Source organism: Crocodylus porosus, unplaced genomic scaffold (assembly GCF_001723895.1).
Source record: "Crocodylus porosus isolate Cpor-Errol unplaced genomic scaffold, CroPor_comp1, whole genome shotgun sequence".
Lineage (NCBI taxonomy): Eukaryota > Metazoa > Chordata > Crocodylia > Crocodylidae > Crocodylus > Crocodylus porosus.
In genome coordinates, this window is record NW_017728948.1 from 3,184,021 (window position 1) to 3,200,821 (window position 16,801).

Consider the following 16,801-nt stretch of genomic DNA (forward strand, 5'->3'; position numbering starts at 1 on the left):
AGGACCCTTCATGCTTACCTCCCACTGTGGTCCTGTGAATGGTATAGAAGTGGCCTATGCCTCCCCAGCATGACCGGAGGAAACAGCAAAGCATTTGCTTTCGTTGCTCTGGTTTTTGTTGCTAATCCTTTCAATAACGAAATGACTATTTGTGCAATGCAAATAGCCTGTCCTGCTGTGAACCACTCACAGTGCAGCCCAGAAATGCCACTCATGGTATTCATCTAGCTTCTCCCAGGCAGAGACAGGTTGGATTTTCAGCATCTAGCCTGTAATTCTTGCCTGACTCTTCCAGTAAAGCAAAGCACCTGCTATGTCTGTGTTACCCAGCCACCCCCTTTCAGCTGAGGACTCGCTTTTCCTGCCTTCCCAGTTGGCTCCGCTCCTGGGCGATGGAGAGGAATGACCATCTCAGCAATCTACGGAAAGGAGGTTTTCCATAGGAGATAGTTTATGTAAGCAACTGCTGAGCTGGCCACGGCAAGGTTTCCTGTTGGCTCAGCTGGATGGATCTCGGCTGCTTGAATGCATATAGGTTACTCACAAGATGTATTCCACAGCCATTCTGAAGATGCCATTAATGCATTAAACTTGCACTATAATAACAGCAGCTCTGTGCTATAACTCTGGAGAAATCTGTTGCGTCAAAGCTCGGCAAGCCTAGGAGTTTTTTCCATCCAGCCAACAGAGCTGAATGTAAGACGATTTGAATCCAGAGGGCACCTAAACTGCATCTTGGACCCTTTTTATTGTTTTTTAGACCTCTGAGTTTACTTTTAAACCACTTCTGAAGCTGGCTGCAAACCAGCTCCCAAATGTGAGTGGGAGGGGTTTTCATGCCTGGCTGTTCGCACGTGCAAATGCAATTGGTGTGTGAATGCAGGTAGCTACGTGCGTGCAATCCATAGGCATAGACACCCTTTGGCATGTGCCATCGTGGGTTTAATTTGCAGTGTTATGAGCAGGCACTGAAAGGTCACTTCTGAAACCTTCATGCCATCCACCCCTCTCCTGTGCCATAGAAAACTTCTTACCAAGAAGGAAGAAAAAAATCAACACCCCTCCGGCCATCAGACAACTTGGAGGCAAACAGATTGCTTGAACTTTTATTTGAGCCTAATTTATATAAAATGAACTTTTCCACCCAGGGGAACCTATTACATCTTTTTATTCTCCTGTGCAATATGAAGTTTCATTTCCACCTGGGAGAAATGTTGCCACCTGTGCATTCTCCTTTGCCTGAGGAAGGGCGAGTGAGCCCAAAAGCTTGCAAATAAAGAATGTTTTTGTGCAGCTATTTAGTTGGTCTAATAAAAGACATCGCCTCTGCCAAGAGTTCTGCATAGGGTTGGACTCGATGATCTAATAGGTCCCTCCAACCCTCAAATCTATGAAATCTATAATTTTTACTTCTGAAACCTTGGGATTTTCCAGCTGACATGTGCAGTGCCCAATAGCCAGGTGCCAGCTCAGAACTGCACTCCCAGCAGGATGATCAAAATAAGCCTTTCTGTAGGGTTTCGTATCCCTGGGAGGTACAGGAGAGGGTGCATCTAGTGCATGCAAGAGGGGACCAGATAGCAGGATGCTGGATACTAAAACCAGCTCTGAGCCTCAGCAGCTGTGTAATCCTCAGCAAATTGCTTCACTTTTCTGGGACTCTGTTTCCCCACCTGCCTATGTCTTGTCTCGTTAGACTGTCAGCTCCTCAGGAGAGTTGCAGAAATGCTAAATTTCCAGTATGGTGATAAGAAAAGGAGGAGAAAAGGACCCTTGTGTGCAATGTGACCCATGCATCGCTTCCCCACCTCCCCGCCTGGGGCTAGAATAGCACTGGGATGAATAAGTGCTCTCTCTCAAGCATCACCTTGCCTTGAGTGTTGCTAATGAAAGGCCGTTGCTACTGGGAGATGCATTTCCAAGGGGTGGAGCTGCTCTGTTGCTGTTTGAATTTGAACAGCAACCCAGGCAAGCCTCTGGCCCCTTATGAGGGATGGAAAGCCAGCTGCATTATCTTTTGGTTCAGCTCCAAAACTCACACCGGCAGGTCTTTCCCATCTCATGCTGCCAAGGGCAGTGATCCCTGCTTTCAGGTTTAGGAATCAGACAGCTGAAATGACTTTGTAATTCATCCTGGGACTTTTAGCACGGCTTGTAGACGAGGTGGCATCGACCAAAGACTGCCGTCCTCATCCACAGGGGATCATAGCAAAGTAGGGCTGGAAGGGGCCTCATGAGGTCATCTTGTCCACAGTCATCCTTGCCTAGATCATCCCAGTCAAGTGTCTATCTAACCTGCTTTGGACAAGTCTCAGGGATGTCTCTAGGCAGCTTTTCCCAATGCCGAACAACCCCCATGGTCAAAGCCAGCGTCCTTGCTGGCAGCTTTAGCGGGAGGAAAGGAACTGCTGCATCCCTGTCACTCCAGGGATCGAGACTGGCACTTCTAGATCAGCGCCAGGGGATCTTGCACTGGTGCTGGACGGCTCGTGCCTGGGTGTGGGCTAATAGGGGAACACCTATATGGCGAGGATATAGAGAAATGACCTGGAGATTTTTTCCCTTTTTAACGTCTGCAATGAGATAGCGTGCCCTTGTTGCAAAAAAGGCTCACGGCGTACTGGGCTGCATTGGTAGGAGCGTTGCCCACAGACGGAGGGCAGCGATTCTTCCCCTCCATTCAGCCCTGGGGAGGCCACATCTGGAGTCCTGTGTCCAGTTTTGAGCCCCCACCCCTGAAAGGATGTGGAGAAATTGGAGAGAGTCCAGTGGAGGGCAATGAAAATGGTTCAAGGGCTGGGGGGACGTGGCTTGTGAGGAGAGGCTGAGGGATGTTGGCTTATTTAGTCTGCAGAAAGAAGACTGACTGGGGTTTAATAGCAGCCTTCAAGAACCTGCCAGGGGGGCTGCAAAGAGGATGGAGCTGGGCTGCTCTCAGTGGTGGCAGATGACAGAAGGAGCAATGGGCTCAAGCTGCAGCAAGGGAAGTTGAGGTTGGATATTAGGAGAAACTTTCTCACTGGGAGGGTGGTGAAGCACTGGAGCAAGTTACCCAGAGAGGTGGTGCAGTCTCCATCCTTGGAGGTGTTGAAGACCTGGCTTGACAAAGCCTTGGCTGGGATGATGTAATTGGGGCTGGTCCTGCTTTGAGCCAGGGGTTGGACTAGATGTGACCTCCTGAGGTCCCTTCCCGCCCTCCTTTTCTATGATCAAGTTTCCAGTAACCTATAACCAGTCTAGCCCAGTTGGGTGGTAACTCCACGCATCACCTAGAAGTGCAGCAAGGATGGGGCAGTCCTGTTTAAGGCAGCAGACTGTAGCTGAAACAGCTTTAACTACCTAGGGTTCAATAAAAATCCTGCAGGGACTGTCCTACATCAGGCAAGGAGGGTGTTGGTGTGATCTCTCAAAGGGGTGCCCATACTGCCTGGCTATGGGGCAGTGGCAAACTCTGGGAGATGCACCAGTCAAGCCTCAGAGAGAAAGAAGGACCCTGGGAGGCAGAGGGGAGGAGGGCTTAGGATGGAGGTCAGCAGAAGTAGTTAATCACCAAAGGACCGCTCCCCCCAGAAATGGCAGCAATTAGCCCTGGCAGTGGGAATTAACTGGTGCTGCTATTCTGGCAAATTTGACTATGGCTGAGTAAGCAAAGCCAAAACCAGACCCACCCTCTCCTTATACTCGGTAAATAATAGTGACCCGTCTTGCCAGGGCTCACGTTTCTCCCATGCCGATACACGCAGCGGGAAGAGGCAGCTATTTGAACACAATTTCACAGCTGCAGGTGGAAATGGGGATTAAGAAATGGCAGGTTTTACTTACCATCAAAGTCCTACTCCTGATATATCTGTCTCGCCCTGCAGTCTGCCAAGGTCAGGCACATCCCGGCGGTTCACAGGTCCCTTTTATATGCTTATCATGCCTGGGCCGTCCTCATCTGCACCTCACTAGTGCCAGTTGAGCTAAAAATACTGCAAAGCATGGAAGAATGTGGCAGCCACTTGCTGGCAGGACCCGACAGCTCTGTAGGAGGCACCGGCCAGAGCGCGGCTTCTGTATCTCTATGATACAGCTGCTGGCGGAGAAGATACGCTACTCTTTCATGTCAGCAGCTGGCATTGCAAGGGCAGTGTGTGTATTTTTGCCCGGCCAGCTGCCTGTGGTCAGCACAAGTCTGGGCCAACCAAATACCATATTTTATCACATACAACACACCCCCAAATAAGACACACGCCTTGTTTTGGGAAGGTCGAATGAAGATAAAAAGATCTTTCCTTGAAAATATTGCCAAGTAGCAGTAAGTAACTGCGCACTCCCCGTACTGATCCATGCGGACCCCTTTGCAGCTGAACTCTTCCACTTTTTTCCCTTGGCAGATGCTTGTGTTACAAAAACCACTGTTGCTGTATTTCCTTATGTATAATGTGCCCCCCTGCAATTTTCAGCAGCCGATTTGTTGGGGGGAAAGCTGTTTGTGGTCACTAATGAGAGGAGAAAATGAGGGTTATGGGTCAGGAAAATGAAAAGGGTATCAGTTGTTTATTGGGCTTCTGTGGCACCCCCTCACTTTGCAAACCCTCCGGGTGCGTCTGCATGCTTGAGGAGCACCTCAAAGAGCCTGAAATGGGTTGGACATGGCCATCTGAAGAGTGGGGTGAAGTGCCACCAATTATACAATAATATGCCCAAGATAGAAAGCTAATTGGAGCATGTCCAGTGCCACCAATGGTGGCTGCATTACAAATATGTATATGGGTTTTTGCTCTTTCTTGAGCAAAAAAACAGAGGCAGACTCAAGACACCCTGTCTCTCCCTTGAGTCCTTCCTTCACTCTAGCAGGGGCCCAGGCGCATCCCTTCCCCTCCCACTCTTTTCAGGGCAGAGGCATTCAGCCCAAGTTGCCCTCTATAGTAGCCAGGGAAATAGGATGGCAACTCCAGCAGTGGGGCACAGTTTCTGTGCAGGGAACAATCCTGTTGCAACAATACCACTATGATAGCGAAATGGCCCATGCCTAGGGCTAGGAAATGTGTGTTGTATGCAAGAAAATATGGTAGTTTGCTATTGTAACACAGCCATCTTTCATTCAGCCTGTGCATACATCAGCGAGCTCTGTGTACTTACCGGCTCGCGCCTAGCACTCTGCTCCAGTGGCTATGTTTTGTCCAATTTGGGAGGTCAAGACGCCTCCTCAGTTGGAGCAGTGGTGGCTGTGTGGCAGTGTTCCTGCCTCCCATGTGGGTTCAAGTCCTAGCTGAGGTGACTTGGGGTGAGCAAAATAACAAAAAGCAGATCTTGGAGTGGAAAGGGGCTATTGTGGTTTCTCCCCCTCCAGGTACTGAGACCCTATGTTTCCTTGTCACTTTGCATTTTGTGCCTTTTTATATTTCACCTGTTTGTTCTGTTGTTTGTGTTTTACATTTTGTTAACCCTGTTTTTTGTCAGCGATTGTAAGTGTCTGACCTTTGTTGAATCCTGCCCCCATGAGGCATTGTAGTGTCCACTATACCCTCTGATCTATGCCTGTTATGTTCCCAGTATTAAAAAGTATATGGTTAAGTCCCCATTGGTGGTCTGGCTCTGCTCTATAGGGGAGGAGAGTCCCTACACCTCCCACAGCGCTTGTGCACCTGCTCTGATCCCTTCAACGGAGAGGGGGGAACCTCTTAGAGTACTGCCCGGGTTACAGGTGCAAAATGGAGCTTATGCTTCTTCCTTTCCCCCAAGCTCAGCAGAGCAAACTGCAAACCCTTGCAAAAACCAGGAGATTATTCTTGAGACCATGAGGTTAAATTAAATATAATAATTCTTGGTGTTTTTTCACAGCCTTCTGTTTTTTTGGACAGTTTGAGTACTCTCAGGTTATAATTTCAGGATTTCCTTTGCAGTCCTGAAAACTGAGGGTGCCTATAGACATGCTCCAATGCATCCTAATTAGAATGCATCAGAGCAGACTCAATTAGTCTAATCTAATTGGAACACCCCAGCGTGCCTCACTGTCACGTGTATTCAGTCTCCCATGTTTCAAAATGGCCATGGTGGTGCTTTAATTAAAACTCATTGAATGAGCTTTAGTTAAAGTGCTCCTGTGGCCATTTTGAAATGCGGGACACTTAATACACATGACAGTGAGATGTTTTAATTGGAGGGGCTCTCCAGGGCCTGCTCTAACTAAAACAACCCCCCACCCCAAGCACATCTCTATGCAGCCTTAATCACATGGGGCTGGGACTTTTAGCAAAGCACTAAATATTACACATCTCCCAATTAAATTGTAAAAGTCAGTAATGCCGCCGCTTTTCTCCCCAGTCTGTTTTGGCTGCCTGGTCTCTCAAAAAGGGCCTCTAGTTATGCATTTATACATCACCGAGGATAATGGTGCCTTGATCTCTGGTGGGATCTCTCCTTGTTACTGTAATACAAATACCACACTTAGTGCTTTGTGGAAAGGTTTCTTAATGAAAGTACGTCACTATATGGCAGCTCTCGCCCATCTGCTGCACTCTGCGCCAGTTGCTACGGCAGAAAAGTAGGTGTTATTGAAAACCCAGAGGAAATAACACATCAGATGTGTCAGTCACTCAGTGGCTTTGTCTTGGGCTTCAAAAAGAATGATACATATTTCAAATACGTTCCTTTAATGCACAGGTTTTTCTCTCAGAGTGAGGAAGAACACAGGGCTTTTGACAATTCCCTTGTCATGGCACTTTTTAAGTGCCTACTTGAACCAGAAAGAAGCCTCTGACTTGTTTTTTATATTTATATATATCAAATGAATGAAAATCCCACTGGGCTGATGCATTCTCTTGATGAGCTGGCATGGGAACTGCATAATGAGTGACGATGGGCTAGGGGTGCCTTAGTCACACGTGAAAGAAAAGCTACCCCTGCCTCCCCTACCTTGGGGGTCTTCAAAAGGAGATTGGATAGATATCTAGCTGGGGTATTATGATCCCAGCACTTGTTCCTGCCCAGGCCAGGGGGTCGGACTTGATGATCTGTTCAGGTCCCTTCCAACCCTAGAAACTATGCCTGTACCCATCTGGACGACATAAAGCTGACTCCAGAATCTTTAAGATTTAGGTGTGGGTGGGAACACCTTAGTTGGCTCTAGCATTTTGTGCTGGGTGATGGGCAATAGCGCCATCTCACTGAAATAGCTTCACACTAAATGAAGGAACAGTTAAAATCCCTCTGTCTAACCATGGCTGCAACAATGGGAAAATACCTCCCACGGATTAGCCCGGGCACTGATTATGCTGTGTAGTCTGGGTTTTTTTCAAGGGTATAATAATAAACGCCGACAAAAGAGAGGAAATTAGCAGCACTTGAGAGGATGTGCCAGGGAGGGAAATTGGATGCAACTGATCTGGCAAAAGGGTGCGCTACAAACCTGGCACTTAGCCTGAATGGATGCCAATGGCACAAAGGAAGGAAACAGTGTCTGATGGGCACATCCAAAGAACAGAATGGCCTATGAAAGGCTGCATGGCAGGGAAGAGAAAGAGGGGTGGGCCAAAGTAGAGATGGCAGGAAGACATAGAAGAATGGGTGGGATAACAAATAAACACAGCGGCGAAGCTGCTGACACACAGGGTCAAATGGGAAGCACTATCCATTGTGCCACCAACCCACCAAACCTCTTGATGAGAATGGCACTTGATGATTAGGTTGATTTGCTCACAGCTGCGTGCCTGGGGGAAGAAGCCAGCAGCAAAACAAAAGACAGAAGCAAGGAAGGCACTGGGAGCATGGCAGGACAGAAAGTGATAAGCAGGAGAGATTGCTTTTTGGGCAGAGAGCTGGCTGGAAAGCAGATGGGGATTTCTGAGCCAAAAAAAAAAGATCCTCCTAGTATTTGCTCTATGCTATGTTCAGGGAAACAGAGTCTTGTGTGCATTTAAATCCCTTCTGTATCCACATACCCTCTGCAGCTTCTCCATGTCCTCCTTAAAATGTGGCGCTCAGTACTCCAACTGAGGCCTAACCAGCTCCTAACCTCAGCTTTGTTGATAAGTAGGATTGCATCAAACAAATGCCAGGTCCCATCATGGACTTCTTTTCCTAAGGGGAATAACTTGAATACTGACCCCCTGCTCAGGTCACCATGACATGTCATGCGTATTTCTGGGTGTCAGCCCATAGTGGAAGCATTCGATAACAAGGGAGAAAAGCTTATTGCATGGGATTGGCTTGTACAGAAGCATGAAGTTTGGGGCATCTAATGAGGTGTTCTGTGCTCAAAAGATTGCCAAAAAAGCAGATGAAAGGAAACTTCTGAAAAGCAGCGAACAACACTTCTGAGCCCTTAGGTTTCATCCTCTCAGGAAAGACAGAGTCTTCGTGCTCAAGTGGCAATACACCAATCTCTCATTGTTCGCTCGTTATGGGCCTCCAGACGCACCGGGCTACCATGACTGTATGTAGCAACAAAATGAATGTCTGGAGTCGCAGCCGGAAGAGCGGTCGCCACAATAAGCAGCAGGTTGACAACTGAGCAGTTCCTATTGCTCCCAGAGCTGTTACAGCACATATCCATTGCACTCGGCTTCGTTATCGGCTAATGTGCCTGTCTCTCTTGCTTCAGCCCTGGCTCCTTTGGTCCTGTTCATCTACCAAAGTTCATACCAGTTGCATGACCAGGGCAGGTGGGCAGCGTAGGGTTGCAACTGCACCTACGTGATCGTGCCAGGAGTATAGCAGCAACTGGAACTGCCCCCGTGTGTAGCAGCTGCCTTGGGTACCTGCTGCCTGCTCCCACCCCAGAAGTGCACTAACGCTGATCTGGATTGTCACTCTCAAGACTTTGGTCTAGGATTGGAGCTTGTGTGCCGATGCAGGGGGACAGGGAGCATCCAGGGACATCCCACTGCTGCAGTAGAGAGATGCCTGCTGTGTTACTCCTTTCCACTTTTTGCTGCTCTGCAACTTTCCAATGCACAGAGGGAACAAAACCCATGGTGCTCTTCTTTGTCCTGACATAGACTCGGGGATACTTGAAATGCACTGTCCTTGCTTTAAAGTTTTTGGTTGAGCCGTGGGGTGTGGGGGTGATGATCAATCCTGCGACAAGCAATCACCACCCCTGCTACCCCTTTTTAGGGGAGAATTCAGCTTTCCTATCAGGTTAGTGGGTTGATGATCGTAAATCAGTGGTGCTCATTTTTCTGGCCCTGTGGGCTCACTCAGTGGCATTGGATTTGTCTGCAGGCTGGATACAGTGCAGAATGAGCCCATGCACCAGCATAATCTATCATGGGGTCATGTCATCCAGGCCCTGAGGCTCTCCGCAGGTCCAGAAATGTGGCATCAGGGGAGCAGCAATTAACAGCGCTGGTGCTCCCCCACTGCCAAATATCTAGACCCACTGTCAGTCATCATCTGCGTGGGTAATATCCACTATGCCCACTTGACGAGTTCTGTTTTTCTGGTTAAAATTTTCCTAAGACCCTAATGAAATGTGGTTATCCTTTGTGCGGGACGACAGATAAACAGAGCTGGAGTTAATGTAGCTCGTGGAATGGAGGTCCCTATAACCATAACTTTGCAGCTCTCCCTCTGGGCTGTAGATCTTGGAGGTAAGGGGAGGGGGCTTTGAATGCCTGGGGTAGCGAAGAGGGGTCTAGGCTGTAGCCGTGTTGCTCTGAGGGCACAGGCAGACAAGATGCTTTGGGTAAATCTGATATCTTTTATTAGACCGACTCAACCTGGGGTAGCTAAGGATCTGGCAGAGGAGCTCCTCTGAGCAGGGGTTATGGGGGTATCTGCAAAGATGCTGCTAGGTTAAACCAATAAGAAATGGCTGGTACAGACTAGAGGTATTGAGTTCCACATTTCTGCATTGGGTTTTAATTGCCCACAGGAGTCTAATCAAGAAATACTTTTGGAGGGTTATAGAGCTTAAAAAAACCAAGCTGGATCATGACATACTCATGCTATTTGCTTGCAAAGCTGCAGTTAACGTTAAGAGCTGGAAAGACCTGCTTTGGCTATTATTCTGGAGACCATGAGATTAAATTAAATATAATAATTCTTGGTGTTTTTTCACAGCCTTCTCTTTTTTTGGAGCCTTTGAGTACTCTCAGGTGATAATTTTGCAGGTTATAATATTGCAACCAGAGGTAACAGCACAACGGCTGAATTGTGACTAGCAGCAGTAAGCAGGTGATTTCTTTATAAGAGTGTTTTCTCCTAAGAGTGGAAGTTGCCTGAGTGTGTTTCCAGGGTCTAGGACTTCACTAACCACTGTTGAAAAATGATTAGTGGGGTGAACCAAAGGAGGAAAGAGGGAAATAATAGGTCAAAGGGACTTTTGTCCATTTCTTACTCAGGTTGGTGGGTAGGGAAATTGAGGCAAAGAACTGCTGGCCAAGATTGTGTAGAAGTTGTAACACATAATAACACCCTAAGTCTTGTTCTGCTTTCTCCCTCCAGTCCTGCATATGGCTTTCCTCATTCAAGCTGATGATTTGATCTTTGAGTAGACAGCTTTTTGCCTTTTTATCATCTGGCTTTTGCTGCTGTAACAAGCGGGGAAAAGCAATTGAGCGATGCCCAGCCTGTCTCTGCTTTATGTGATGCACTGACTTGGCAGATGCATCCTCCTAGCATGTAGTTGAGTCATCAGCATTTGCTGATAATGGCAAAAAAAGAGAATCTCCCTTGCTCGGATCCTCTGCCAGTCATTTCGGGCTGGGAGATTTCGTTCCTCCAAAATTAAATGAATGATGCATATTTTATGTGGGCACTGTGACGAAGGCCCATCTGAAAACAGCTGAGTTTAACAATATTAAACTTCTGTTACTGGTGTCTGGCCAAGCTCTTCCCTGCTAGAGACTGTGGAAACACGTGGGCCTGTTCTGCATTTCAGATTCAGAGACAGAGCTGTTGGTTGGGAGTGTGGAAACAGGTCAGATGACTTGTCCCAGGCCACACTGATCACTAGGAAACCTCCTGATGCCAAGTCTAGTGTCCTAACTACTGAACCAGAGGGCCTAGAGGTTATATGGACATAAGACTGGAAGGGAATCAAGGCTAGATAGATTTATATATTGGTAGTGTTTCATTTTAATTATGAAAAATGTGGATTTTGGGTTAGTTTTTGTAAACTGAAAATTGGGATTTTTTTTTTTATCAAAGAAAAACCAGTATCACTAGCAACCACCACCTTTTATTTTTGCTAAGCCGCACAAGCCATTTCGTTTAGCCTCTTCCCATAAGACAGGTTTTCCATTCATCTTAGCAGCACCTATTCCAGTTGAATCTAGTCTTTCTTGAACATTAGTGACCAGGACTGTAGACAATGCTCCAAGTCTTGCTCTTGCCCTGCATGATGATATTAATGCTTAGCTACCCCTATTGCCTTTTGCATCCTACTGTTCCATTCACCCTTTTCATGGGTGCATCATGTGGTTGCCTCTTTGTCATCGCATGCTTTTCTTCTTCCATAATTTCCAACTCATAAGCTTCCACCTCATCGAAGAAATTCATATTACACTCTAGCTCCAAGTCCATAGTCTGTTTCTATTAAATTCCATCCCTTTTCTATTATTCCAGATCCCAAGCTCGCACACTTTCCACATATATTATTGGGATTCTCTCCAGTATTGATCATGTCTCCCGACTTGTGTCACCAGTAGATTGCACGCTCGACTTGTTGCGTCAAAGGTCATGTGATGCATGGACTTGGCAGATCCATCCTCCTAGCATGTAGTTAAGTCATCAGCATTTGCTGATGATGGCAAAAAAAGACTATTATTGAAAATATGAAATGAGGTGGTTTCCAAGAAGTATGGGGAAGTCCCCCCACAACTTCCCTCCTATCCTGGATACGATACCTGGAAATGAAGCCTTTGCGTTTGAAGGTCCAGTTGTCTGGGTGCCGGGCACTTTCATTCTCACTCAGTTCATTGGCACTACACCTGAGACGAATCTACTCAAACAGCTAGAGACGAGATTGCTGGAAAGAAGTTGCTCTGGGCTAACTCTTGGCGAATATCACCACTTCAGAGCTGGACACATTAAAATCAAACACACCGGTCGGCTGGTCATTTGTATTTTACGAGGCATGGGGCTGGCTCAGGACACAGCACTCGTTGCCTGCAAGCTATAAGCAACACGACGGGGCGCTTGTACATGCTATCGGCTTTTTCAGGCTAAAGATATTCTCTGGGTTTATTTCACTCTCGCTGGCTCTGGTGCCGTCTCCACGGCAGGCTGCCTTGCCTGGGGCAAAAGTGCTGGTTATGGGTAACAGAAAATGGAAAAAAAGATACAAGCAAAAGAGCACGGTGATTTTTACAGATTTCATAGACATTCGGGCTGGAAGGGACCTCGGAGGATCATCAAGTCCAGCCCCCTGCCCAGAGGGCAGGAAGTCAGCTGGGGTCATAGGATCCCAGCAAGATAAGCATCCAATTTACTCTTGAAGGTGTTCGATGCAGGTGCTTGAACCACCTCCGATGGCAGACTGTTCCAGACCTTGGGGGCTCGGACAGTAAAGAAATTCTTCCTTATGTCCAGCCTGAAACGGTCTCGCAGGAGTTTGTGACCGTTCGACCTCGTCATCCCTTGGGGCGCTCTGGTGAACAAACGTTCCCCCAGATCCTGGTGGTCACCCCGATTAAACTTACAGGTGGCCATCAGGTCACCCCTGAGCCTGCGCTTTTCCAGGCTAAAGAGTCCCATGGCTCTCAGCCTGTCATCGTAAGATCTGTTTTCCTGACCTCTGATCATGCGCGTGGCTCTCCTCTGGACTCTCTCAAGTTTCTCCACATCCTTTTTGGATTGTAGAGCCCAAAACTGGACGCAGTACTCCAGCTGCGGCCTCACCAAGGCTGAGTACAAGGGGAGAATGATGTCCCGGGATTTGCTGGAGAGGGAGGCCGGCAGCAAGAAAATCCCTACTCTTCATAGTTGCACTGTGTCATGAATGGAGGTTAATTAGCCACTGCTTGTAGCCCCAGAGCTTTCTAGACAAGAAGGTTAAAGCTCTGAAGTCTGCTCAAAGGACAGTGAGTCACTTCTCGCTCTGCCTTGTTCAGCCAGATCCTAGAAGGACCCGTCCGTCGCTCTGTCGGGTGGGCTGCTCTAGCTCTCAAGGGATGCGTAGACACAGAGTAAGAGAGATGGGTTAATAATCTCTGTAGCTCTCCCAGGGCACCCAGTGAGCTGAAGGCAGGGCTAGGTCGACTTTTTTTTTAAAATCTCAGGTGGTTTTTGCTAGGCTCTGGGATCTGCTGCATCCTGCCGAAGACAGCCTTCTCCACAGGGCATGTTATCCCTTCGCTGCTCACCTGATTGCACCAAGCGCCCAAGACTGAACCCAGCTAAATGCACCTGGGTTCCTAATCCCTGTGTACCCCGGCTTGCTGCAAGCTGCAGCTACATAGTCCTGGCTGGCAAGGTTAAGGCAAATCATTAAGTGTACCAAAATAAATATTAGCAATGGTTTATGGCAAGTGCTTGGTGGAGTGAGAAATCTGGCTAATAATGGCATCAGAAAATGAAGGATCCTTCAACAAATGTTGGCTTTGCTTTTGTGCAAAATCAGGGTGCCGTGCTTGTGTGGTGTAAGGATTATGAAGTACTCAGCAGGCCAGCAATGAAGGAGGATGTGAAATGATATCAACTCTTGTTGAATGTTCTTGAATTAGGAGGTTAGGATAAGTTGCACCCAAGCGTCTCCTGACGGGGGATGAATGAGTCTACACCTGCTATCTCCCACTCTTTGCAGCATCTACTACTCTTTCCTAGGGGGACTGAGCCAGCTGGACCATTGGTCTGATCGGATATGGCAGTTTTTACATCCTTACCACAGTGAAGTAAGCAGCAGCAAGGTGGACACAGTGGACTCCTTTGTCCTTCTGGGACACCTCGTGGTGATGACAAGGAGGATACGGCGGCTCTCGTGGTGGGCCTTTCACCTGGGTTGTCTTCTCAATCTGTTGCTGCCTGCGTAGAGGCGAGACTTTTACGCTGCTACTCACAGATAACATGTATTTCTACTAGTGCTTGCAGACACGCCGAAAGGGCAAGAAGGAGGCACGCAAGGAAAATATGGAGCCGTGAAGAACTACTAAACAAGAAGCTGCGGTAACTGCAGTTGCCCGATTCGGGACACAGAAATCCCCATCTCCAACTCCTAGAGAGGGAGGTTGGTGTCTTCAGTAAGTGGTTAACTCAATGAGAATTCAAAAAAGGGTCTTCTCCAGGGCTGCCCCCACCCCAGGGGGCTCTTGTTGGATCAGTTATCCTCTAGGGTTTCTTCTTTACAACTTGGCCCATGAGCTGGAAACGAAGCTAGAGCTTCTCTGGTTCAAGGCAGTTCCCAAGTCCTTTTTAAGCTGCCCCTGCTAAAAATGCACAGTTATGCTGGCAGTAAGATTAGCCTAGTGGCTCCTGCTTCCTTTGGGCCACAGAGCTGAGATCTGCCATGCCCAAGGTCTAGTCTACCACGTCCTGTTTGGATGCAGCAGGGCAGGTTGGTCTAAGGACACAGGCAGACGAGGTTCTTGGGGTCAATCCGAAATCTTTTATTAGACCGACTCAAATTGTTGGAAAACTTCTTCTTAGCAAGCTTTCAGGCATGAACGTCCTTCATCAGGGTGAGGAAGCATCTGCAGATGGTCTGCGCTCTGGTAAAGCAGCCAGGGGCCAGTATGTCTGCAAGAAAGCCAGTCAGTGCAAATGTAAATTGAGGTGGTCAGTAGGCAGAGAGTCTTGCATTTAAAGTCAACGAAGTGGAAAGCAGTTGTGGACCTGAGCCCTTCACTTTGCTTGGCTGTTTTGCAAAATCTCATATTTAAGAAGAAGAAGTGCCTTGGCCGTCTGGAGAGCAGCGTGCAGGGGTGGGTGCAGTCATGCCGTTGCTCCCCGCTTTGATTCCTGGTCTACCCAAACTTTAAAACCAAGTGCCTGGCAATGGGCAACAGCATTTCTATTCAGGCAGTGCTGAGGGAGACGGGTGACTTCATGGCTCGTTGTCATCTACCTGATTTCACAGGTGTTAATGACCCACTCTCCTTTTTAATGGTCTTGATGTTCCACTATTCAAACTATCCTTTCTTTTGCAAGTTTAGTTGTTCCTGGGAATGTCTTTCTTCTGTTTCACAGCCCTCCAGGCTTTTTAGCTCTAGCTCAAAACCTTAACTCAGGTGTGGTAATTGTAACGCTGGGGTAGAAATTATTAACAGTGAAGTATCAGAGGCGCCGTCAAGACACTCGAGAAAGCTAGAGTTTGTTTTACAGATCAGAGACAGAATAAAAGAAGTACATTTAACTGTAACGACTCCAGGACTGACAATACAATATCTTTTGACTATTTTTGCCTAGTTTGTTGTGGGTTTGTTTTTTTTTGAACATTTTATATGCTGTAGCAAAGTAGTACCCAAGCCAATAGCTGAATTTGTTTTTGCTTTGATCTTAAACTGAATAATGTAGTGCTAGCCTATTAGTGACGCTTCTAGTTTCTCCTGCACTGGAGAGACATACCTGTTGTGTTGCACGTGATGGGGCACCGCACCATGTGCACCCCCTTTTCGAAAGCCTAGATCCGCCCATGGGTTGGGACAGTTTGCAGACCTCTCACTGATGTTCTTAGGAAAGGCATTTCCCTGCTTTCGCCTCATTTTCCTATAAGGGCATCCTAATCCCAAAGGGCATAACAGTCTTTTGTCTTTTTAGACGACAGTCCTCTTTGGGGCTAACTTTGCTCAGCCCCTGCAATCCTTGCTCAGATGGCTGCATATTAGATGTCCATACAGTGCTTTGATTTCCAAGCGCAACTCGAGCATAAAAGTTTCAGGGCCCGCTTCTCCTAACCTGAGGAGAGCTGTCAGCATTGGGGTTTTATTTTATTTGGGCTATCTCGTTACATCCTGCTCTACAAATGGGCTCTCCACAGCGCAGCTTGGGTTTCGTTTTAATGAAGGCATCTTCTCTGGGGCCTGAATTTGCAGACCAGAGAGGACCTCCCGGCGAGACGACCGGTGAAGGAGCAGAGACAGCCTGCGAGACACGGTAAGGGGATCCAAACGAGCCGGGTGCATTGAATGTCTCGTGGAGCGGTCTGGCAAGCAAAATAAACACAGGCTGCCGTCTTCTGAACTAGAAACGTTTGGGTTTGGATTCAGAGGGCAATGCTGACTGTTTGCCCAACGATCTCTCGTTTTGCTGTTCTCTCGCTGCCTGGGCTACCTTGTTTGGGGCTTACCGTGTTGATTTGCAGTCATTCGTTCAAGTCCAGTCGTCTTGGGCTAGGCACTAGGTCCACTCCTGCCCTGGACTCGGCCAGCTGCCTCGTAAGGTTGGCAAACTTTTTGCGGCTGCGGGCTGGAACGATCTGACTTGGGTCCGAGGTGGGCCGGAGCTAGGACTTAGTCACTTCTACTTCTCCCTGGTGCCCAGCTGTAGCACAAGTATCCCTCCTGGCCCTGCCATCCAGATGTGGCCTGGCATAGTCAACCCTGCCATCCTTCCCCACCAAAGCCCATGGGTCCATAGCCTCATCCGCTGGCTCTGTGGCACATAGATGGCCCAGCCCTCTCATAGGGAACAAGCAATGCAAGCTATTCCTGTTTTCACACAACCCCAGTAACAAGAGGAGATTGTGACTTGAAGTTGCTGGGCCTCTGTGAGCTCTATGTTGGGCGGTTTCATAGTTAGTAGGGTCGGAAGGGACCCGAGCAGTTTCATAGCTTTCATAGACACCAGGGCTGGAAGGGACCTCGGGAGATCATCGAGTCCAGCCCCCTGCCCAAAGGGCAGGAAGTCAGCTGGGGTCATAGGATCCCAGCAAGAT